Here is a 24050-nt window from a genome sequence, read left to right as displayed (position 1 = left end):
GGTGGAAAAACCCTCAGTTTCCTTGCCACCAAAGCCTGGAACAAACTGCCCAAAACCCTCAGACAACTCACCCAGGAAAAACCTTTTAGAAAACTTCTTAAAACCTGGATTTTCACTCTCCCAGACAATTATTCCAAAGCAGCTATCTAATCCTCTTGGACTGGTTCTCATAGGATCTTTAGCGCCAAGATGCTCCCTTCGGAGCGAACGCTGCGCTCTATAAATACCCCACAAATATCAAATATCAAAAATATCAATCATTCACTCACACTTTCTGAAAGAAAGGGAAGTAGAGGGGAATATCCAAAATCATGTGGGTAGGGGGGCAGCTAAAAATGGGATCAGGACAAACACACAGAGCTGGTGGGGCTGGTGAAAGCAACAAGAGAGCTGAAGCCGCAGGACGGCGACGGGTGAATGCCTGGGTGGGGATGAGTGAGCTAAGATGGGTTACTTGTAACAGACTGACGTCTGCATAAGACACATCTATTACTAAAATAAGGATGAAAGCAGATTTTTAGTGCGCAATGTACCTCGATGCATGCCGGTTTAAGCGCCTTTCAAATTATTTTAGTTTAAGATTTATAAAAAAATAGGTCACTGGAGTATCGACCAAGAACTATATCTTTAACTTAAAATGAAAACAAGAAGAGCTAAAATGAGGGGTCAACTTCCCCCTCCAACTGCGCACCTGCACCTCCCTCCCGGAATTCAGAAGAAGGCTTAAGACCTGGTTTTTCGACCAAGAGTAAGAAACGTAGCGCCTGAAGACCCCTGTGGTGGCTTGCCATGCTCTACAAGAACTTCCTGATTGATTGTTTGATAAAATATAAAAGTAGGCAGCATTCAGATGCAGGTAATGTCAGAAGTAACCAGTGAAACTGTCCTATACCATAATATTGAAGTTTAAATATCGTCCTGCATTTATATCAAATTTTACAGTATCATCTACTAACATATCATCAAGGTAAGTGGTTGTGGAGCCAAGAATAGCAAGTCTAAACTAGAGGTGGGCGAGCCAACAAAATAAAATAAGGAGCAGAACCCCAGCCAAATCACAGGTCGCCCACCCTAAGAGCCAGTGCATGGACCATGGAATATTTTAATTTAAATCATGCGCCAAACATGTTGTAAAATAAAATGAAATCTCTTTAAAATTCATAACTGTATTCATCATAATTTGTCACCACATTGAAAAGTATTTATTACAAGTTATAGTTTTTAAACATGAACTTAGAAATAGTCCTGCCTTTCATTCCGCCCTGACCACAGTGCCATTGGTGAACTAAGAGGCAAGTCAATTGTCAAGTGTATCCCTAAATATGTCCTAGTTACTTAATGTAATGGTGTAATGTTATAGTCTATTAAATCAAACACAAGAGAGGTTTTTGTATAGTGCATATACTATGCTCATGTATTTGAAGGTGCTCTCATAAGTGATAATGACGGAAAAGGAGCTTCTCTGAAATAAAATATTTGTCTAGGATCACACAATTTGAGAGCAAGGCAGCAGGAATTGATGGCAGGTTTTATTCTTTCCCATTGTGCAGTTTGACCACTAAAGGTTAATAGTTTAACTTCAATTCTTGGTGCATGAGGTTAAAGACTGGATGGTAGGCAGAAGCCTTATGAAATCTCAGCACGTTTTGGGCTTGAGGGTCCAAGAAGACCTCAAGCTGAGCCAGAGCCGGAGCCAGGCATCTAGCCTCAGCCTGACTCCAGCTTTCAGTGGGTCACCCACGTCTAGTGTGTACTTCCCTATGTATGCTTAACTTCACAATTTGTTGGTAGTAAATGTTGTGAAATCAATACATCTACAGATCAATATTCTTGTCCACCATATTGTCATGTACAACTCTGCATGAGGTTCAAACATGAGAGGTCAGTGCACTCCGCCCTTTCTGAATGGGATGCAGTCACCATCAGGCTGTTCAGCTGAAGAAACCTTAATTAACAGTATTTTCTGATTTAAATCCTCAATACCAGTAAATTAAATCCACCTTTCTTCCTATGTTTTTATGCCCAACACATGTGTTTGTGTGTGCTGTGTTGCTGGGCTAGGCTGTTGTCCTGAAGGTGGAGTTCCCTTTCTGCCCTCCACTTTAAAATGGCCTTATTGGTTGTTTGTTGTCCTTGTTTTGTGCATTAAAAATCAAAATCTCAAGAAGACCCTCAATCAACATTGCATGCGATGTTTACTGTAGCTGCTAAATGCTAATGAGTCTTTTTGAACCAGGCAGCGCATGCAAATGTACTATTTACTTCTCCAAATTTTGCAAGCTATGGTTTTTACAGGCACTTCCCCCTAATAAAGTTTGCCATAATTAACATGCTGAAATTTGGCAATTAGTGCAATGATTTCTGCATGTGGTAAATCTCCATCATGGGGTAAATGCCCAATGTAGTAAGCACTTCAGTACCTCCTATCTCCAGTTCAGTTTGGAAAATGGGACATTAAATGCAAAATTCAATTAATCAATCATTCAATCAATTTGCATTTGTATGGAGCAACACTGTCATCCCTAGCGGTACCTTTGCCCCGAGGGTGCCAATTCTCAGTTGAAAAGCCAGGCTTTGAGTTTCTTTCTGAAGTACACCACTGAGGGTGCTGTTCGGTGGTCGAGGGGTAAGTTGTTCCAGGTCATGGTGGCTATGTAGGAGGAGTGGCTGCGATGGATGTGGGGGGTGCGCAAGGGAGGAGGTGCGCAGGTGTCTTATGGGTAGGTGGAAGTTCAGTTGATGGTTGATGTGGGACGGTCTTTGATTGTATAGAGCTTTGTGGGCGTGCGTGAGGGTCTTGAACTGGCATCTCTGCTGGATGGGTAGCCAGTGGGGGTTTCTGAGGCAGGGGGTGATGTGGGCATGTTTGGGGAGGTCCAGGAGTCTGCCGCCACATTATGTATGGTCTGGAGCTTTTTGAGAAGGTGGGAGGAGATGCCTGTGTAGAGAGCGTTGCTGTAATCAGGGCGGCTGGTGACGAGGGCCTGGGTGATGATTTTTCTGTTGTTGTCTGGGATCCATTTGAAGCTTCTGCAGAGCATGTGTAGGGTGTGGAAACAGGAGGGGGCGACTGCCTTGACTTGTCTTTTTATGGTCAGTTTACTGTCGAGGATGATGCCAAGGTTGCGTGCATAGTCTGTAGATGTGGGTGTTGACCTGAGCTCTGCTTACTACCAGCTGTGGTCCCAGTGGAGGTGCTCTTCCCGAAGATCAGTACTTTTGTCTTGTCAGAGTTGAGTTTGAGGCAGTTGTCTCACATTGAGTTGCTACTTTGGTCATAGCACTCAGCATAGAATTCAATGCCTACTGCACCAAGCTGCACATGTGCTCAAAATTACAATCCATTTTACATTCTGCACATTTCTGCAGGTTTAACCTACCAAGATAGACCTTGGGACAATTGTGGGGTGCGGTGATTACCTGGTGAGCAGGTAATAAGATGGAAAAATGAGCTCATACAGGAAAGTCTCACTTAGTGCACTGATATTTATGGTATTTTTCATGCAGTTTATACCTGACTTATTGCTGGGACTTGCCCACTAATGGAAGATCATGCTGAAAAATCATCCCAATGTGTTACATTACAATCAGGAAGCTATCTACATTGGGCTGACTTGGTATAATGCAAAGCCTGTGTTGACTCTGTTGCCCAGAGTTCCTAATGTTTTGCACCGGCACATGACATTTGCTATTCAAAGCAAAAGGTGTTTTGCTCTGGAAAAGCACAAATGTTCTGCATTGCTTCAACCCCCTTTGCGTCAAGTGGGCATTACTGGGGCAGATCAGCGCAAACACTCATAGGTTTTGACCGAAAGCCCAATCTACTAAGATAGCCAGACCAGGAATTATTTTAAAACTAACACATATTTGAAACAGGCATACACAAGAAGCAGTGTGTTTGTTTCTCAAAGAACGATGCATTGCAAGTGTGCTGCACTGCACAAAACACATCAAATACGTGGGATCCTTCTGCATGTGTCTAGGCAAAAGAGTTTGTACTGGAAGGGTGTGCTTCCATTACAAACCTACACAAGACAGGGCACACTCACCTCTGCACCAAGACGAAAGGCTGTGCGTCAAGCAAGGCAGCATTTTTAGACCATCAGTTCAGGGGATGACAGACACAACATCCAATCTCAGTAGATATGGCCCTGTGCCGTGTTCACGCGCTTGTGCAATGCAGTGCAACACAACAAATTTGGAAGATGCGCTGAGTTAGATGACAAATTAGCATATCTGGACCTGTGTCTGGGTACTGGTGTCTTCTGAAATATAGCACTGTGACTTAATCAGAGAATACAAATGATTGTATACCAAGATCAATTTAGATTTCTTTCATCTACTGGTAGATAGTTATTAGAGGAAGCATTCTGACTTCTTGCTGCCCTCTTCAACAAGCTTGGGAATGGAAATGCCACGGCCAGAAGGCACTCTGTAAGCATCCAAGATGATGACATGCTAATGCCAGGCTAAGATAGTGCACACTGGATGGTATACAAGTCAATGCTTGTATACCTGTGGGCCTCTTAGGCTTCTACCTGTACTTTGTACTCTACATGTACTTTGCAAGTGTGAGGTATCTATTGGGTCCCATGCATTTCAGTATAGTACCAATTCGAACCTTTGCCTCTTTCTGAAGTGTTTCCATCTGCCCCCTTGCTTGGGACTACATGCTACCAGCTTCCCACTGGTATTGTACAAGACCCACACACGACATAATATTTGATGCACTTTAACCTGACCATTTAGTGGGGGTTCTGCCCACCTGCTACCAATGGCTCATATAGCCCAGATGTTTTGTATTATTTTCATGCATTTATTATGAAAATATCAGTAAATATTGTGTTTGGTCGTCTTGTTGCATCCTCAAATTTATTCCACAGTACTAAATTTAAAACTCTTTAAATGGCTGGTTGTTGTGAGGAATATTGATTACCGAGAAGAATAGAGTGAAAAAAAGAACAAAGAATGTGGAGGAATAAAGAATGAAGAGAACATGCAGGAACGAAGGGAGAGACAGTGTGGAAAGACTGGGAGAGAAGAATTAAAAGAAAAGTTAGAGAGCACCGAGGGTAAAGCTGAAAAAAGAAAGTGAGGTAAAAGAGACTCTGAGAATGAACACAGTTGGTGGGGGGAATCATTATCAAGGTATGCAAATAGACAGAGCCAGAATGATGCAGTAACATTGGAACCTAGAAGTTCACCAATCACCAGCCCAAGTTGACTATGAAGCAAACACAGAGAGGGCTGAAAGGTGTCAAAGAACAGCAGATATGATGGTAATGGAGTTTGCAGTGAGGGGGTGGGATGTAGGAGTGCTTCTATAAACAACTAGACCTGGGCGTAATTCAAATTAGGAAGGCTGGGCTGGTGACGTGGTTCACTGAGATGGCACACCCATACTCGTCCATTGGCTGGATTGGCCTAAGAATGAAATTTCACTTTGGCGTGTGGGACGCTACCACGCCCTTGGCAGGGTAGAAGGTCCAGCCTGCTGGCTGGCATCACTGGCCTGTGAGGACCTGACCTCCCACATGGGGATTAAAATAGCTGTTTAGCCTGCAGGAGCCCCAGACTTCTCCCTGGGGTGATGCCACCCTGGCCCCTGTAGGGTGCCCTGATGCCCTGGCCTGCAGGTGCTGGGCCTACCCTGCCTCTCACGGGGATTAAGGAAGCTGTCCAGTCCCAGAAGCTAGGAGTCTGGGCTTCCGGGAAGTTCGGTCCAACACCACTTTGCCCTGGGATCTGCCTGGTGGCTGGGCCTTTACATTGGGTTCTGTTTCCGCTTCACACCCTGAAGGGAATCAAGAGTGCTCCCCAGTCTGCAACCACCATGTCCTGGGTAGGGAGTGTCACCGCAGCCCATCAGCTATGGGTGACCTGGGTCATTGCCCTCCACCATCCTGGTGCTTGTGGAGTAAAGGAGGGTAAAGCCCCAAACCCACAACCCCTCCCCTTGGATCTGCCTGGAAAGCTATTTTGCTCAACTATTAAGCGCCCACAAAGTTTGGGCTTACAGAACCTTGGGGGCGACAGAAGTCAGATTAGCGACTGGCTTCTTGCCACCAGGTGACTACAGTGGTGCCTGGTCTGGCCATTTAGGCACTCTGCTGACCTGCCTCCATCCCTGCACCTGGTGATGCAGGGTGGGAGGGGGTTGTTGAACTACCCCAATGCTGTGCAAAGCCTCGTTTTACAACCATAAGCCCAGATTTACAAATATTGCCTGGTATCATCAAGTAGACTGGTCTCCCCATATCCCCAGTATGATTGTCGGTGTCTCTAGTTTGACTGCTTCTTTTATTGTTTTGTTTTAACAACATGAGCCCAATAGGCATTCAATGCATGGTATCTTCACAGTGAGCGCATAACCGCGCTCTTCTGCGCACAAACCCTCAGACAGCTCTCCGCACTAATGTTTGAAGCTCTGAAGTTGTACTTTAGTGATCTAGTATCAGGTCATGGTGGACAATTAAAGCAGCTGTTTAAAAGAATGAAAACGAAACCTGGCTTTTCATTCCTCTGCTGTATTTTTCTAGCTGCGCAGTGATAAGCAAAAAGGAGATATTTATGGCAACATGTTTATTTTATGCACTCCTTAGGTAATTATAGAAATGTTAGAACCTTTCTGCATGCTTCTACACATCCAGAGCTACAGATTTTTTTCATGAAAAAAACGACTTACTTGTAATAAATTGATTCTAGTATCTTCTTGCAACAAATAGCTGACAGCTTTTTCGATGTGTTTAATTTTGCACTAGGGATTCTATTTTTGTTATTCATGTTTGCAAACATTCTTTCTCTTTCATATGAAAGAGCTCCGCACCAAGGATTTAAGGATTTCTGTTCAAAGGGTGATAGTGTGACCATGTATTATAAGGAATGAAGTACCACCTGCCTTACATGATAAGGATATTGCAAGTTACCTTAGAGTTCCATAACCTTACAATGACCCCGGCCTCCGACCTCATTCCCCTATTTGGTATTAGAACTCCTCTGTGACTTACAATATCCTTATAAATGTACTGCGGGGGGTACATTATTCCGTATATATACTACATAGAATTTTCAGCCATATCAAACTGAATCATGTTCTTATTAACAGCTCTTATTGGTGAATTAGTTTCTCTTCATATTATTCTTCTTCCATGTGTCCCAGTCATTTGATCACTATTGGTTTAATTAACTTTCTTTCGGTATTGTACATGTTTGTGGCATATTTTGATGTTTTTTCAGATAGTCTAGACCAAGGCCCCAACCTTCCTTTCATTCCTTCCAACATTTGCATGCCTAATGAAATGTTGAGCAACAGCTGAATGAAGCATAAATATTATCTGTAATTAATTTAGTTATAAATAAAAATACTGTTGAGACTGTCCATTGTATGATGTACAGTTGTGTCCCTCTGCCCTGAGTACCTTACTACGGGTGTCCTGTTTTTTTATTTTGGCACTAGCTTCACACTAATCGTGCATCTGTGTGTGTAATGTGTGTGTGTGTGTGGGTGCAGAGACCTATGCCTTCCCTTTACATGAGTGAGGTCCTGGACCTGTCCTGTGACTTTGAGGGATGTACCAAGCGTTCACTCATTTCTCTGATAGTGGACTACTCTCACTGGTCTACGTTTAACATGAAGAGTGGCGGTGGCACCATACCGTGCTTTGTGAATTAATAGTTGTGATCAAACGTTTTTATCTGTTTTACTGGAATGGAGACCCACTGGCCCACTCATGTAAAGTTCTACTTCTACATGCTAACTCAGATGCAAGAGCTAATAACTCAAGTGTACGTTGTGCATGTGTATGCATTTTGCCAGTGTGGTACATGCATTAGGCATAGGAGTGAACCAGAGTAAGGCGCCTTGCAGGTTCCATTTGGATTGAACGGGTTGTTCTTGGCCCAGTTTGCAGATCCATGGTAGGATGGACCCCAGGACACCGGAGGCAAATGAGCCCAAATGCCGTGGCTGTGGCTGAATTGTCCCTGTTTGACCCTTGTCCCCCGATCAGGGTCTGATAAATACATTTTAATTAGTATTAATAGATAGAAATTCTATGGAAAACATGTTGGTCAATTGTACATATTGTCAATTGTACATAACAAAGCATAACAGGTGGAGACTGTAAGAGCTCCTACGCCTCAAATCTATGCCGGCAGCATGGACACGCAGGTAGCTGAAGGTAACTTTGTGCCAGCAGATTGCTGAAATTGTATGTTGCACTTTTCTTTTGAAAAATATTTGCTCTTTGATTGCCCTTGGTGCTCTAACTAATTTTATGAGCTTGGGTTTAAAAATAATATTTCCGCCTCAGTTACGGCGGCTGTGGCTTTTGTTGTTTGGGGCTGGTTTGGGGTCCGCTGATTGCACTTCGGATTGTTTGGGAAGGGACCAATCGAGTGCATGACGGGTGGAGTCTGTAAGAGCTCCTACCCTTGACATCTATGCCGGCAGCACAGACATGCAGTGCATGGGTGCAGCGGGCATGCCAGTGGCGCGCCGTAGGCAAGCCCGTCTGTGCTCATATGCGACCGTTCAAGACTAGGGGCCAGGCACTATGCCCCAAAAAATTTGAATTACCCCACTGATGAGCTCAAAAGCCACTACTTGGACAGTTATCAACTTGAGCCAACTATTCTTGCTAAACTTTCAAAGTCAGGCATCCTTTCTCTGAACTCGCCCCATGATGGCTCGCATCACTGGAACGTAGCACTAATTCTCCTTGTGTCAACATATCTATCTCCTGCCCTATGAATAAAACGCTGCTGGCCTGTGCATCTTGAATAAAAATCAACTCGTTGTCTACCTCAATACGTGGTCCTTAGTTAAGCATCAATAGGAGATGTTCCATTTGCTTAATTCTGATTCACCTGAGATCTTATTTTTCACTGAAACATGGTTAACAGATGACTCGGTACCAGATATTCTGGCAGCCCTTAAGAAAATGTCTATTTATTCAACACTCACCGGCCACAGGGAAAGAAAGGTGGAGGAGTAGTGGTAATTGTCAAACACATCTTAAAATTGTTAAAATTGCCCCACTACCTCCCCCGGGTTGGATTATATTGTGATTAAAATTGACTCCCCCATTGCTATTTGTCCTAATGTACAGACCTTCAGGACATATGCAGAACTTTCACCCAACTTGTGGCAGGGTCACTATTTGAGCTAGCCATTGATCATGCAAGAATTCTGTTGGTGGAATTGGGGAACTCCACACTACGTGTGTTACACGGTTTTCCAGCTAAATTCCAGCACGTGTCGTAATCTTTTTCCATTAGCGTGCATGAGCGTTGTTTTTGCACGTGCTGGCGACCGTGAAGAGATTTTCCGGGCGCTAGCGAGTGCCAGCGAGATGTGCTACCTGTTAATGCGCCTTCTGGCCCCATTTTGTGACGCGTGCAAATGGCTGCAGCTTCATATCGAGCAAATTCTCTACTCAAGAAGCAGCTAAATCTAGTCAAAAATATGTTCTTGAGTTAATATTCTACTCCATATAGTTGTTTCTTATAGTACAAGAAGCACTTTTTTCATTTAATTTTTTTTCCCAACAAGATGGAAGTGCCCCAGAGACTCCAACTTCCTGTTCCTGTTCAGCAGGCTCCTCCCAGTGCTTCTCCAGCTTATTGTCACTTTTCATTTGGATTTCGAGGTGGAAGGATCACTCGCTTTGTCTGCTGCATGTATACCATTGGATTTAATGTATGTAGAAAAACGTTTGTATAAGGGTGTTTTTCTAAAAGTGTGATTGTATAAGGGTGTTCGATAGAGGGCATGCTTTTATTTTGTACTTTTATTCGATTTATTTATGCGATGAAGCCAATCGCGGTACAAAAAGAAGCGAAAACCAGCCACAGGTCTGCAAATCCCACGCCTCTTGCAGGAAAATGCACCATGAAAACCACAGGAACAACACACCAGAAACAAGCCCAAGCACAGAGCAACATGGATGCACCCTGACCCAGCACAGAGGACAACGCGAACCCCAAACCCCCCACAGACCACCAGCAAGGAACAACAGGCTTGGGGAAGGACAAGGAGAAAAGGGAGAAGAAGGCGGGGTGCAGACCGCAGGAAAACAAAACCAGAGTCACTGAGGTGACAGAACACTACCAGCAACTGACCCACAAGCAGACTACTGTGAATGCAGCCATAGTGTTGAGAAGGCCAACGGAGGTGGCCATGAGGCGCCGGCAGGATGTGACAACCTAAACCAGGTACAAATCCCCTGCCAACAAGAAGGCAGCAACGGTGACAGGAAGTGGTAGTCCAGTGCCACAGGAGGAGCTGGAGAAAACCCAGGCCACAGTGATCAGTGTGGAGACGGTGCAAGGAGTAGGGAGTACGGACACAGCTCGAGAGGACCTGACAACATCAACAGGGAAAGTAACGGACAGGGACTGGGTGGCCGGGGGGAGATGGGCACAATGACACACATGCACAACGAGGCGTAGCACACTGCACACCCACTATTACCTAGGATCATGTCCCACATGCCCTTGGCACACTGCAGCACACACACATAGCAAGAACAGCACACCCACATCGACGCCAACGTGGTACAATGTGCATATCCGACACTGCAGAACAAAGGACACAACTGGCTCTGCACATGCACACAAACATGCCTAGCACATCTGACAGAGCAGGAAACTGTGAAATTGAAATGTACGCATACGACCTCACATCTTTCATGTAGTCCAAATCTACACTGTCCCGCAGAAGAATCCAGCACCTCACAAACAGTCACAATGTACATTGCCAAACAGTCTGCATGTAAACCAGAATAATGCGCCAACATACATGTCAACACAATGTCAACATGCAACTCCCCTTCACATTTCAGAGGTGCACACAACTCCTCCAGCAGAGCACAGAAGACAACACATCTGTGATGGTGGAGAGGACCACCACACTGTCGACACTGATGCCCTACAACAGCCCATGGATATCCCACGCAAACCACCAGCAGGACCAGGGCAGACAAGCTACTCAGAAGAGAACACAGCCCCTGCAACAGACCACACAGCAGGAAGCACACACAAGCACAGCTGGAACACAACACTTCACCCACCCACACATGGCACCACAATGCCATGTGTCATCACGCCAAAAGGAGGTGGCACAACAGGTGGCGGTGGGTGCGAACCCATGGAAGGCGAGCTAGGACACATACTTTGGTGTCTATCGCCCTCAGGGACCACCCACACCCCACAAAGGAGACCCATACTGCCATAGAGATACATGCAGATGCACATTCACAGTACAGAACCACACCCAGGGACGCGCAAATAGCAGTCACACACCCACGTTGGCGTAGCGTACGACAGACCTGACCACTCACCTTACGAATTGAGTGGGTGACGACAAAGCTACATGTCCAAGCTCCAACCCGCTGCCTGCGGTGATATGTCAGCATCCGATGTACACAGCACACTATAATGTCCTAGGGCCAATGGCCCTCATGCATACAACAAGACCACAGGGACACACGCAGATATCATGTCGAACTGGCTACGGGCACGTGCACCTGGCCCCTTTATTGGCAGGGCCACATCTACAGTGACGCATGTGCTGGATGTGTGTAAGGTGAGTGTAAGCTAGTTCGCATGGAATGCTTGGTGCTGGCAACAACTTGAACATTGGACACTAATGCAACGGAAACAGAAAACACATGCATAACAGGGTCAACTGCACAGCAACATGGATGGAGCCGGAGCAAGGACAGAGGTCTCCCAATATTCAGTCAGGAGGTTCTGTGAGTTTGAGTACACTGAGGTAGGGGCACTAGAGATAAGTGCGCTCATGTGAAGGAATTGCTAGGATTGTGTCCCTTCGGGTTAGTACTGATGCAGATGCAGTGGGGTGTGTTCCACCTGCATCAACTTCCTCATCAACGTCCTAGGTCTCCCACACTGCCTGAGGTGACAGTTGCATCCGCAGTCCACAGCGCAATACCCAGTAATGGTTCGGGGTGTGTAGCTTGACTACCACCTCCAGTCTGCATTCCTGCCTTGGGGATGTTGCCTCCTGCCCTTCCATTGTCTGTGCCGTCTCCCGTACTCACACTTGACACATCTTCCCCATCATAGTCCCATGTCTTCCCCACTGCATGAGGTGACATAGCTGCGCAACATCTCCACAGCACAAAACTCAATCACTAACGGACAATGGCTTGCGGTGCACTGAGTCACTGGCACCTGGAGTGCTGAGCAGGGTATCAGTCAGATGATGGCATCCACGACAGGTCTGAGCAAGTCCGTAGGTCTGTCAAGACCACTGCATCAACTCTGGCAGATGGCGGTTGGAGGTAGTCCTTGCGGTGGTGGCGTGGACCTCCTGCAGTGATGCGACGTCCAGGCCGGTCAGGACCCACATCTATGTGTGGGCCCTGGTGGCCCGCAGTTTAGGGCGTAGGCTGCAGACAGCGCAGGGCCACAGACACATGACGTTGATGACCCCAAGACCACCGTCACAGAGGTCATCCAGTATATCAGGAGCAGGGGTCCCAGACCTGACCAGCACAGAGTTAGTGGCCCCGGATGCACTGCGGCCGGCACAGGCACCCAGCCACAGGACGGTGACTTGTGGTGCAGTCAGATGGGCCATGCGACCTGGGCAGGTCCCCATCAATGTCCGAGGTGTGTGTTGTGGAGGATAGCGGAAGGTGTCCTCCAGGGCATGATGCAGAGGTTTGATGTTATCCGGAAGCAGCAAATGGGGGAGTTGGAAGCGCAACCCTCATTTTTCCCAACAATTCGGTATCAGCTACATGAAGATGAAAACAGCCCCCAGCCCATAGACTCAGACGCCACCAATTTACGGCCAGGGAGTCCATGAATGTCGGGAAACAGAGTAAGTGGCACAGGTGCTGAGCGGGGATGCAGTCTGCCATGATGCCGGTACACTGACATGAACTTCACCATTGCCAAATCAAGACTGTGACCTACTGGACCGCAGTGTAGGCTGGAGGCAGTGGTCAGCAGTGGCCCACAGCCATGTGTTGTTGGCTGGCGAGACACAGAGTTAGTCAATAGAAGGGGGACCCCTGAAGATCAGATGGGTAGGCAGAGGGGGCAGGGGAAACATAGAATCAAAGTATCAATAGAAATTACCAACTGCCTACAGCAAAGAGATATAAATAAGCCCAAAGCTGGGTCTGGATTAAATAGACAACCACAAATCGTGACTGACACAAAGGAGCAAAAGGACGTAGGATAAAGGATTATCAAAATCAGTTTATTTAAATATAAAGAGTCAAGATAATGGTCATTGAGAAAAAAGAATAAATGATAAATTGCATGAGGCAAACATGTATAGGTCCCACACTAGACATTCAAACACACATTCATTCCCACAACATACTCATTTATTCGACAAACACATAATTTCAAAAAACCAAATTATTTCATACATGGGTTAAAACCATCAATATTGGAAGGTTAACAATTTCACAAAAAAATAATTCCAAAAAACTCGTGCTCTCCCAATTCTTAAGGACAGATGGGGTCTTCAGGTAGGCACGAGATAATAAAAGCCAACGCACGTTTCGGTGTTGGGCCCACGAGGAGCTACACCTTCATCAGGGCACAGGTGGTAACAAACGTGTGGGACACACAATAGACACCTAGAATACAGTCAAAATGATACAAAAGAGAGAGAAAATACTTAAGAAACACATAAATGAAATCTGTGGTTTGATACATCATAAATCAACGTCAATCAATACAATCAAAGATTAAGATAATAACCTAAAGGTCCAGAGGGCTAACTTGAAATAGTCTGGAATCAGTGTCAGTCAGGGTAGGGTTCAGATACAAATGGAAGGATAGTCGCAAGATAGTCCAATTAGATAAAACCGGGGTGCACCGAGAACAAACTTCTCAGAGGAGGTGAGTCCAGATAAACAAGAAAAATAACAAAGTACAATATATCACCCGTGCAGTAAAAGGTAAGAATGACACAAGGATGCAAAGGTTGTCAAGGAAATGCCTAGAATGAAAAAGAAAAAGAAAAGGAAAACAATGCGGGATAGGTTACAACTGTTACATATCGAGAGAAATCAATACCTTTAAATCAGGTAGGTGGCTAAAGATAGCCCTCTACTCTAGGGATGGAAATTTTTCAGGGCCTCAGGGGGCTCAACAGAGCGATTCTGCAGCAAGGAAATACACATAAAGGGGATAGAGTCAAGATAGGGATCATGAAAGAAGCTGCAATTATGGTCGCAGTACCTGCTAAGAGAGGCAGAGCTTACCCGAGAAGTTAATAGGGCAGCAAGCTCAGGGTTTGTTCATCATACAACAACATCACGGCGAGTATCCAGCGTGAGGGGCCAAAAGCGCCAAATGGTAGTTCCAATAACAGTGTTAGATGCGTCTGTCGAATACACCGGACAGGGGAATGAATTAATTCCTGCAAAAAACGGACAGCATAAGATGGTAAAAAATATTACATAGACAACTAGATAAGGAGTGTATATATAACAAAATGAGGCTGACTGTTGGCTCTGCCTCTTCATATATGTGTACAGGGTAAAAGAACTTAGCACGCGCTGGGAGAGAGCACAGTAGTTAAGGATCAACGCGGGGGTCGATAACGTGGGCAGTAATAACTACGAGCGTTTCCTTTCAGTCCAAGGCCGAATAACAGCGCTAAAAGATAGAGTATGGAAAGCGGGCCAGATTAGAATAGCCACACAGGGAATCCAGGTGGCGCGCATGGACGTTCTTACCGTGGGTAATTTAACAACGATGAGGAAGATGACCGGATAGCATCATCCGAGTAGAGGCAAAAAGGCTTCCGGGTGAGTTTCTTCGGGAGCCGACATTTAAATGCTGTTGAGAGTCGGGGAGGCTGGACGGTAGGAAATCTCACGTGAGCGAGCATAGATCTAAAAATCGAAAAAGGACTTCCGCCAAGGGTATTTCATTAGAACAAAACACGGCGGCCATATTGGAACAGAGCGCGTAATAGAAAACGAACAACATAAGATGGTAAAAAATATTATATGGACAGCTAAATAAGATGTATATATATATAGCAAAATGAGGCTGACTTTTGGTTCTGTCTCTTCATGTATGTGTATGGGAACAAGATAAAAAACTTAAACAAGCACTGAAAAAGAGCATAGTGGTTAGAGGTCAGCGTGAGGGTCGATAACGTGGGCAGTAATTACTACGCGCATTTCACTTCAGACAAAGGCCGAATAACAGCGTTAAGAGGTAGAGTATAGAGAGCGGGCCAGATTAAGATAGCCACACAGGGAATCCGAGTAGCACACACGGACGTTCTTACCGTGGGTAGTTTAGCAACGATGAGGGAGATGACCGGGTAACATCATCCGAGTAGTGGCAAAAAGGCTTCCGGGAGAAATTCTTCAGGAGCCGATATTTAAATGCTGTTAAGAATCGAAGAGGCTGGACGGTAGAAAATCTCGCACGAGCGAGCATGGATCTAAAAATCGAAAAAGGACTTCAGCCGAAGACCATACATTAGATCAAAAACACGGCAGCCATATTGGAACAGAGCGCGTGATAAGCGCACTTCTAAGGAGGCTGTGGGAAAGGAGATTTTTACACAACCACTTGGTGTAAAAGAAGCAAAACATGAGACATACTCAAACAGACAGTTTAGGAAAAAGGGCCAAATACGCCCGTAGGGAACCAGTATCTCTATAATGAGAGAGAGAATGTAAGGTAGTGGTCTAATCAAGTAATAGCATTTTCCCAGGGACAAATTTCATTAAGGCCTTGGGCTACTACATTTAAGAGATAAATCCAAAAAACCTCCCTCTTCTTTCGGATGGTGGTAGGATCCTTGCCCATGGGGGTATGTATCTTTTCCACTATAGACCATTTAAGGTCCTGCTCAGTATGACCGTATTCAATCCAGTGAGAGACCAACGGGGCGCCAAGTTTCTTAATACGAATATTAGATTTGTGCTCGCCCATCCTGAGTCTACATTCCCTGCCAGATTCGCCAATATAAGCCAAATCACAGGGGCATAGAATCATGTAAATGATGTTGGATGTACGGCAGTTGGTCATTCCGGTCAAATTGATGATTCGCTTGTTGATGCTGATGGTTTGCCCTACAAGGGCATTGGGACAGGCTTGACAGGAGCCACATCGGTGGTTACCTGTAATAGGGGGAAGGCCAGTAATAGAGATTTGCCGGGAAGAAGGAGGGTCTGAAATTTAGCTGGTTGATGATGGACGGTCGGAGGATGAAGGAATCATGCACATTGGCTGTGTATTTGAAGGTGACATTGTTGGAGGTTCCACGGTGTTCTGTTGTTGCCTGCACATTGGGGTGGGACGTGTGCTTTCTGTTGTGGTGATTGCGTGCTGTGTCACCAGGGGGCACAGGTAGGACATGTGTGCTGGGGTTGCCCCAACACGTGCGTGCATCCTACTATGGTGTATGGTCCTTGCTTGGTCTCCAGCGTGACCTGCGCATTGTGTTGGAAGTATAGGGAATGGGGTACAAGGGTGATGGTGATGTCCAGGACAGGTGTGAGGGACCTGGATGTGGCTGGAAGTGAGACTCTTCCGACTCTGGCAGCTGTTGGTTGGGGGGTGCCAGGGGCCAACAGGTGCAGCCAAGCCAGCAGCTTGGGGTGGGATGTTGGTTGTCTGCTCTGTTGGTGTCATAGGCCTGTTGGGTGATGATGGTCGAGATGCGTGGATGGTTGTCCCTTTCAGCCTGTGGTGGACGGTGACATTGTCGGAGGTTGGGTCTGTGCGGCTCGTACTATGTGGCCTAGTCTGCCCACGGGCCATCCAGCTAATAGGCTCAGTACTAGTCATAGGTACATTATACAACTATTTCTGTATTATATGTTGTTTTGAAAGATCATTTAGAGAAGAGTTCGCATTGGATTAATTTAAAAATGTGGGATTTTTTGCATTTCATGTTTTTTTCCTGCAAAATTTGTATTTTGGTTGGGTAATATTTGATGCCTTGGGAGGATGTGGGTTGTTGTAAAATGTTTATAGCTCAATTCATTTTTGTTTTTGGCATTGCTGTCTTAATGGTAGTGTTTTCTTCAGTTTTACCTTGCCTCCTTTGTCTGGCCAGTGCGTGTGTGTGTTTGCCATAAGCCGCCATTTGTATTTGTTCTCCATTCTGTGTGGCTGGGGGAAATTTAGTGTAGTTAGTGTCCACAGGCCTGCATGGGTTCTTTGATGTCCATGCATCCTTTGTTTGCTGTTTGATCATGTGGCCAGCAACCATTTTGTGTAGTCAGTCAGTGTGCTTTTGCCATAGACCTGCATGTGTTCTTTGGTGTGGCAATGCCTCCTTGCTTGCTGTTGTGATTTGACCATGTGGCCAGTAGCCATTTTCTGTAGCCAACTAGTGTGTTTTTGCCATTGGCCTTAATGTGGTTTTTGTTGTGGCTATGGCTCTTTTCTTCCTGTTGTTGTTTGACCATGTGGCCTGTGGCCATTTTGTGTAGCTAGCCAGTGGGCTTTTGCCATAGGCCTGCATGTGTTCTTTATAATAACCATGCCTCCTTTGCTTGCTGTTGTTGTTTGACCATGCTGCCGAGGGTCATTTTGTACAGCCAGCCAGTGTGTTTTGCTCTTGCCATAGGCCTGCAGCTGTTCTTTGTTGTGTCCATGCCTCCTTGCTTGCTGTTGTTGTTTGACAATGTGGCCAGCGGCCATTTTGTGCAGCCTGCCACTGTGTAAATGCTTTTTTTCCAGTTTTCATAGCAATTTTTCTAGTGAGAATGATAGGAGGAGCTAAGCCTGTTTAACAATTATTTATGTGTTTCATATTATATGTATTTTTTTAAACATTTTTCCTCAGCACCTCATTGCCTCCCAATGGGTTTCTCATAATCTCCTAGTACACTAGCAATTATTTTTCAAACGTACTTATTTTTAATTTGTTTTATTTTATTATTTATTTATTTCTAATTTTTTTTTATTTTTTTTTACATTTTCCTTTTTAGCGCCCCTTGCCTGTCATAGGATCCTGCCATACACCAGCATTCATTTTTTAAGGATGGTCATTACTCATTTTCCCTGGGAACAGTGGACCCCCTCCCTGTCATTTGTACACAGTCACACTCCAGCATTCAGTTTTTAAGAGTCATTCCATTTCCCCATAAGCCCCCCTGCCTGCCATAGGTGCACACCAGCATTCATTTTTTAAGGATTATTCCATTTTCCCCTGGACCCCCCTGTCTGCCATAGGTACACACATCAGCATAACCTTTTTCAGGACTATTCCATTTTCTCCTTGACTGCCAGAGGATTCTCCCTTAGATGCACATAAAGCAAACAGTTACATCTGTATGTTGTTATCCTGACTGTAAATTAAATGTGTGATTTGACTTTAGAATGATATACTATTGTTGTCAATTGTTTAGGATAATAAGTAACCACACTAAACTATATTGTCTGTATTATCAATAATTCAAACTGCAAAAATTCCACATTTCACTGAATGTTTTTCTTGCTTGTTTGCTTTTAGGTGCACAAGAGACATCACCCATAATACTGACAGTCAGAAGGCCTGTACAAAGTGACGTGACTACAACCTGTGATGTGAGTCTTCCAGTCTCTTACGCTTGTGCAGCTTAGTGCCACTGCCAATTGACGGCTTCAAGATGGCCCCAAAGAAAGGTGCTGCCAAGAAAGTGGCCAGTGAGGAGAAGAAGAGGAAGAAGCAGATTGCCACCACTGGCATGCCTCCCTCCACCTTTTTCAGTAAACATGGTGTGACTTTCCACACCATGCTCTGGGGAGCAAGCTGGGAGGATCAGTCCAACATCATGGCACCACCCCTCCCTAAGCCTAAGGTCATGTCTCTCAGCGAGGCAGCCACTGCAATCATGGCGACGAGCAGTGAGTCTGAATTGGATTTGTCGCAGCCACAAACTAGTAGCCAACTGTCACAGGACAAGACAAGAGGAGACGCAGGCAGCAATAATAGATCTTCCTGAAGTAGAAGCAGAGCAGGAGGTTGAGCTTCCTGCTGAACAAGATGTAGTTGTTGTTGAACCTGTGGCTTCAAGATCTCCAGTGAGGAAAGTAAGGGTGCTCCACCATCTTCTTCAAGCCACCCTTCTGATGATCTGAACATGGACTGCCTCCCTGCTCAGTCCAAGACATGCCAGGAGGGACTAGCTAAAAGGAAAGTTCCTGAAAGCCTTACAATTATGGAAGGGATTAGGATGACGAGCCAGTCATTGTCATGGAAGTTGGCTCAGAGGACACCGACATTACCCCTCCTATTTAACCTGCTACGAGGAATTTGGCACCAATACCACCACCGCCAGCTTCCATATTTGTAGGCCCCCACTGAGTACGCATTGCAGAGAGGCAATCAACGGCACACCCACCTACCTCCAGTTCTTCTTCGGGCAGTGGCAGTGGCATGCTAAGAAAGTTGTCCTCCCCTGTTTCGGACTTCTTTATGATATAAAAGCAGGAGGATAACATTGCAATATGCTCTATTTGTCACGTTAGTGTTCATCCAGGTAAACCTGGTTCACACTATGGTCCTGGAGGCCAAACGACCCATTTGAAAAAAGCATCACACAATGTTGTGGGAGGCTCACCTCTACAAAATTGCTGCAGGTGGTGGTGATGATGATGAGAGAGGAGAATCAGCTCAGATCACTGTGGGGGGTGAAGGTGCTGAGGAAGAAAAGGTATGCAAAGCAGTCCTGTTCCGAGCAGTGCATCAGTATCACCCACTTCAGCAACCTCCCTTGAGATGGCACAAGAGTCAGATGGAGACACCACCGCATACAGTGACTTACACAAGATGCACATTGAGTATACCACCTCCTAGTTCTCTCCGGTAGTCACTTGCGTCAGTGGCACCACAAAAGAAAAAAATCCAGGCTACTATTACAGGCATGTTTAGGCAGGAGGAACTCTATGAATGCAACTACCTAAAATGTTAGCTCTAGGCCTCCTTCCTTTTATTTTGCAGAAGGAGTGGTATTTTAAGAATTTGTGGCAGCTATCTGCTTGAAATGGAAGGTTCCCAGATGGACCTGTTCCAGCACGATGTGATGCAGTTGGACAAGCTTTGCAGCACAGCAGAGTGCTGTTCACACTATCCACCTGAGGATAGACACGTGCACCAGTTGTCAAGCCAATGATTATATGTGTATCATCGCACACTGGTACTGTTTTATGGGGTTAAACAACAGTAATCTACAGGTCTCAGTGCTGAAGAAACTTTTAAGAGTGTTCGACGGCATGCAGCATTAGCCATGGTATCCATGTAGAAATTCCATACAACTGTACACATCTTGGGAGATTTTCACAGCAAGGTGTTTGAATGGCGTCTGTGACCCAGAGATCTCAGAGTTGGATTTGCTGCCGTGGACAATGGCAGAGCTCAACAGGCTGACAATAAAGTATCTGGTTTGTCCGGTTCCCAGTGTGTCTGCTGAGCATCTGTTCAGTGCAACTGGTGCAGTTGTCAAAGTGAGAAGGACCAATCTCTTTCCTCAAAATGTTGAGAGATTGACCATGACCAAAATGAACCAACATTCATATCACACAATTACACTGTTTCTAAAATAATACACAGGAAGAGGAAGAGGAGGAGAAGGGTGATTGGTCAGACTCTAGTGTGTTAGCTGACCAACCTCTGGGCAAACCACCTACGTTTGAGGACAAACTCTACTTCCCCGACTGGGTAGGCCACCATAGAATGTTTTATTTATTTATCGTCAAACTGTTTAGTGCTTTGCCAAAAGAAATGGATATAGCTCGAGGACCATTATATATTTTGTTTGGGTCTCATTTATTAACCCCACCATTTTAAACACATGTATGGCCGGATTAGAGTTGGGCCAGTGTGCAGTGAAGAAGCCTCCTCATTCCCTTTAAGGACATTGGAGACAATGCCTGCATCTGTCCCATGCCTAGCCTTTTTTTCATCCCCTAGCAGGGCTGCCCCAGTAAAGATCATTTGATTTACAAGACTGCTGAATTCCAATGTGTTGCTTGCTTCCATCAAAGAGGAAATACAATCGTGCACCTCCCTACATGGATTGGAACAGGTAACTATTTTACCAATGAGTGATATATTATTGAGTGAGTGTGAGTGATGATTGATGATTCATGTAGTGGCAGACAGTGAGGGAGGGTGTTCAACTGATTTGTAAACTTGATTTCGATGATTTGCAATTTTTGGGGCCTGATGGGTGATCACTTTTCTTGAATGTGATTGGTCCTTTCACACTTAGCAAGATTTATTTGCAGGGTACACTCTTTTGTCTGGTTCCATAGGGACCAGACCACTCACTCACAAAATACTTAAATTCTGTTTCTCTTCTTGTTCTTGAATAGCAGCCCAATACAGTTCTATTTCAATTGGGTTGGGACTCAGTTGAAGTGATTAATTTCTCAGAGTCAGGAGGAGAATGGAACAACTCAGGGCAGGACTACCTCAACACCAAGAACAAGGAAGTTATAAACTTAAATGGGAAACCAACATGATGATGACTCTGAGGCATATTCAGCTCTGTGGACTGAAGAAAGGTGTTGATTTGGGAAATGCTGCTGAGTGTGTGTGCTGGCTCAAATGTGAGACTCCTCTTATGTGGTTGTGGTCCAGGGGGGCTGTCACTTGTAACTGGAGACAGACTTGTGATACCACATCATCATCACATGATGCACTCACTTGGCTGAATGTTATGATAAAAGTTGTGAGATTAACCAGCCCTTTACATGCAGCTACTTCTCCATGATTGGCTGTAAATTGCTCTCACTTCTCAGTTAATCAATCGCACATGAGTCATAAAAATAATAATTGCAGGAGCCTATGCTCTTGCTCTGCCTTTGAGTCTTGGTAAACTCGTCATCAAGCTTACCTTTTGTCCTCCTTGACTCTACAATATCACTTCTGTTTTACAAACTGCAGGCCTTCTCTTCTCATGCACCAAAGGCAAAAGCTCGATAACACCCCTGCTTACCTTACCAGACCAGTTCAGCCAGGCACTCAAGATGGACATTCCAAGAAGAATGCAGATGCACTGCCCAATTTGGCATTTATTTATAGAATCATTTTTCTTTTAACAATCGTATCTTTTGGAACTTTGTTAGTTCACTCCTCCATAATTTTTATTTTTCAAACCTAGATGAAAGAATATTTAGATATAACTTGGGTCTCTGGAGCTGAAGGACTGTTTGCAATGTATTTAACTGAGCTGTGTCATTCCTTCATTTCCTTCCACAACAGATTGATGATGATGTGATTCTCATCCCCCTGATGAATATTGTTGTTGTGTAGTGTTTGTCTTTGTCACACCTTTCCCCAACTCCCCTCTCCCATCCATTCAATCCATTCATCAAACCCCTAACACTCTTCCCCTGGGCTGTGTGATTTATTGAGGTGTGACCTAATTTACACCATAAATGGATCACACACTTGGTCGGGCGGATAGGGTGAAAGTGACACCAACTGACTGCAGGATCTTCTATTACCTGAGCAATAGCCCACATCATTCCCACTTACCCACTCACACATAAAAGGGAGCCATGTTTTAGATAAATTCATTCATCAACATCATCATTCAGGTTGTGTGTTGCTTAAACACTTAATCTTGTCCACTCTTGACTCTGAGTCCACTTCTCCTGACTTGAGGATTTTGTAAGTTTAGTTTGAATTGAATACTAGCTCTCCATTGCTCAGAAGAAATTACTATTGCTAGTTTTTTGTTATAATATCAGGTCTTCTTTGTAGTGTCATTGTGGTAGTCTGGTCTCAGTCTTTGTAAAGTTATGATATGAATATAACCCACTAACTCTGTGTTGTCTTTCAATCTAGTTGCTTCTGATGGATAATCCTTTCGATCAATCCTACAGCTGAAGTTTAACTCGGTGGGACTGGGACCTCGCTTGTGATGCTTTCACTGTTAGCACAGTAGCCTGCTACTACTACCACCACCATTAAGTAGGCACCTTTGGAAACCAAGACCTGCAGTAAGGTTTTGGAAGATTGAGAGTGGTAGCAGCCAGCTATTCAAGTAAGAGGCCTATGAAGTGAAGTGAACTAGATTAGTTAGAATGTAACTAACTTCTACTGCAGATAAGTAAGTTCTAGGTTGTGGTAGGAAATATAGGCAATGGCAGCATACCCCCCAATGGTCAATGCAGTTACAGAGAGTAGTAGGATAAGAATATTCTAACTATACATAACTGGTATACACTTTGATAAGCAGGTTTAAAAAACATGTGGCGTGAAAAGGCAGCAGTGCAAAGTAAATGTAAAACACAAAAAACTATTTCAGGCATAAAGTATCAGAATAATCTTTCCATTTACTTCAAGTTCAACAATATAAAACCCACCCTCTTCACCCACAACAGGCCGTCCCCTCTACCCAAGCAAATCACCCTGTCCCCAACCAATGTCCAAGAAATGTCCAAGAAAACTAGTCCAAAGTCCTGGTCTCTTCACAATTCCCACCCTCTCCATTCACAACAAAAGTCCCTCCCACCAAAAAAAGAAATAAACAAGTATTTGCAATGCAATAGGTCTCGCACTACTGAAAGTTTGAGCTATTGATGTTGCATTATTATTTGCAATGACAATAGGTCTAACTTTCAGTAATGCGAAACTATTGCATTGCAAATGCTTGTTTAATTTTGACCTTAACTTTGGGATCCCATGACGTTCTTCATCAGGCCATTGGCCTGTAGAAAAGGGCCTAAATTTTCCCCTTTCAGATAATGACATGGATGGACACTGTATTTGCACGTGACAGGAGGGGGGAGGATGTGCAAGCGAGGAGTCAAGAGATGGCTAGAGCTGGCCAACCAAAAGAATAAATTGGTGCTGTCTGCTGGGAGTGAAGCAAGCACCAAAAGACAGAACATTTGCACAATATTAACCAACTAGAGAAAAGGAACTTTAAAAAGCAGGTCAACTAACCAACCAAAAGCAGTGGGTGTGTCCAAAGCCCCCAATAGCCTATGTACCGAATACAGCATGCCTCTCAGAGCAAAGCATGTGCTGACAAGGCTCAACCTGAAAAGGGCTCAGAAAAGGGATTCAATGCAGGTTTGGAGTC

At 44.9% G+C, this 24050-nt stretch overlaps 1 long non-coding RNA gene across 1 annotated transcript; it reads right to left on the bottom strand.

Annotated features, from left to right (window-relative positions):
- Window positions 1-13221: 13221 nt before the first annotated feature.
- LOC146829517 (uncharacterized) lies at window positions 13222-14886 on the bottom strand. The gene is made up of 4 exons (XR_014962268.1): window positions 14733-14886; window positions 14256-14413; window positions 14068-14153; window positions 13222-13625 (listed from the first exon to the last, which is right to left on the bottom strand). It is a non-coding gene; the product is annotated as an uncharacterized LOC146829517 (long non-coding RNA).
- Between the last annotated feature and the right edge of the window lie 9164 nt (window positions 14887-24050).

Source organism: Triturus cristatus, chromosome 5_2 (genome assembly GCF_964204655.1).
Source record: "Triturus cristatus chromosome 5_2, aTriCri1.1, whole genome shotgun sequence".
NCBI classification, from domain to species: Eukaryota; Metazoa; Chordata; class Amphibia; order Caudata; family Salamandridae; genus Triturus; species Triturus cristatus.
This window is presented reverse-complemented; position numbering and strand designations above follow the sequence as displayed.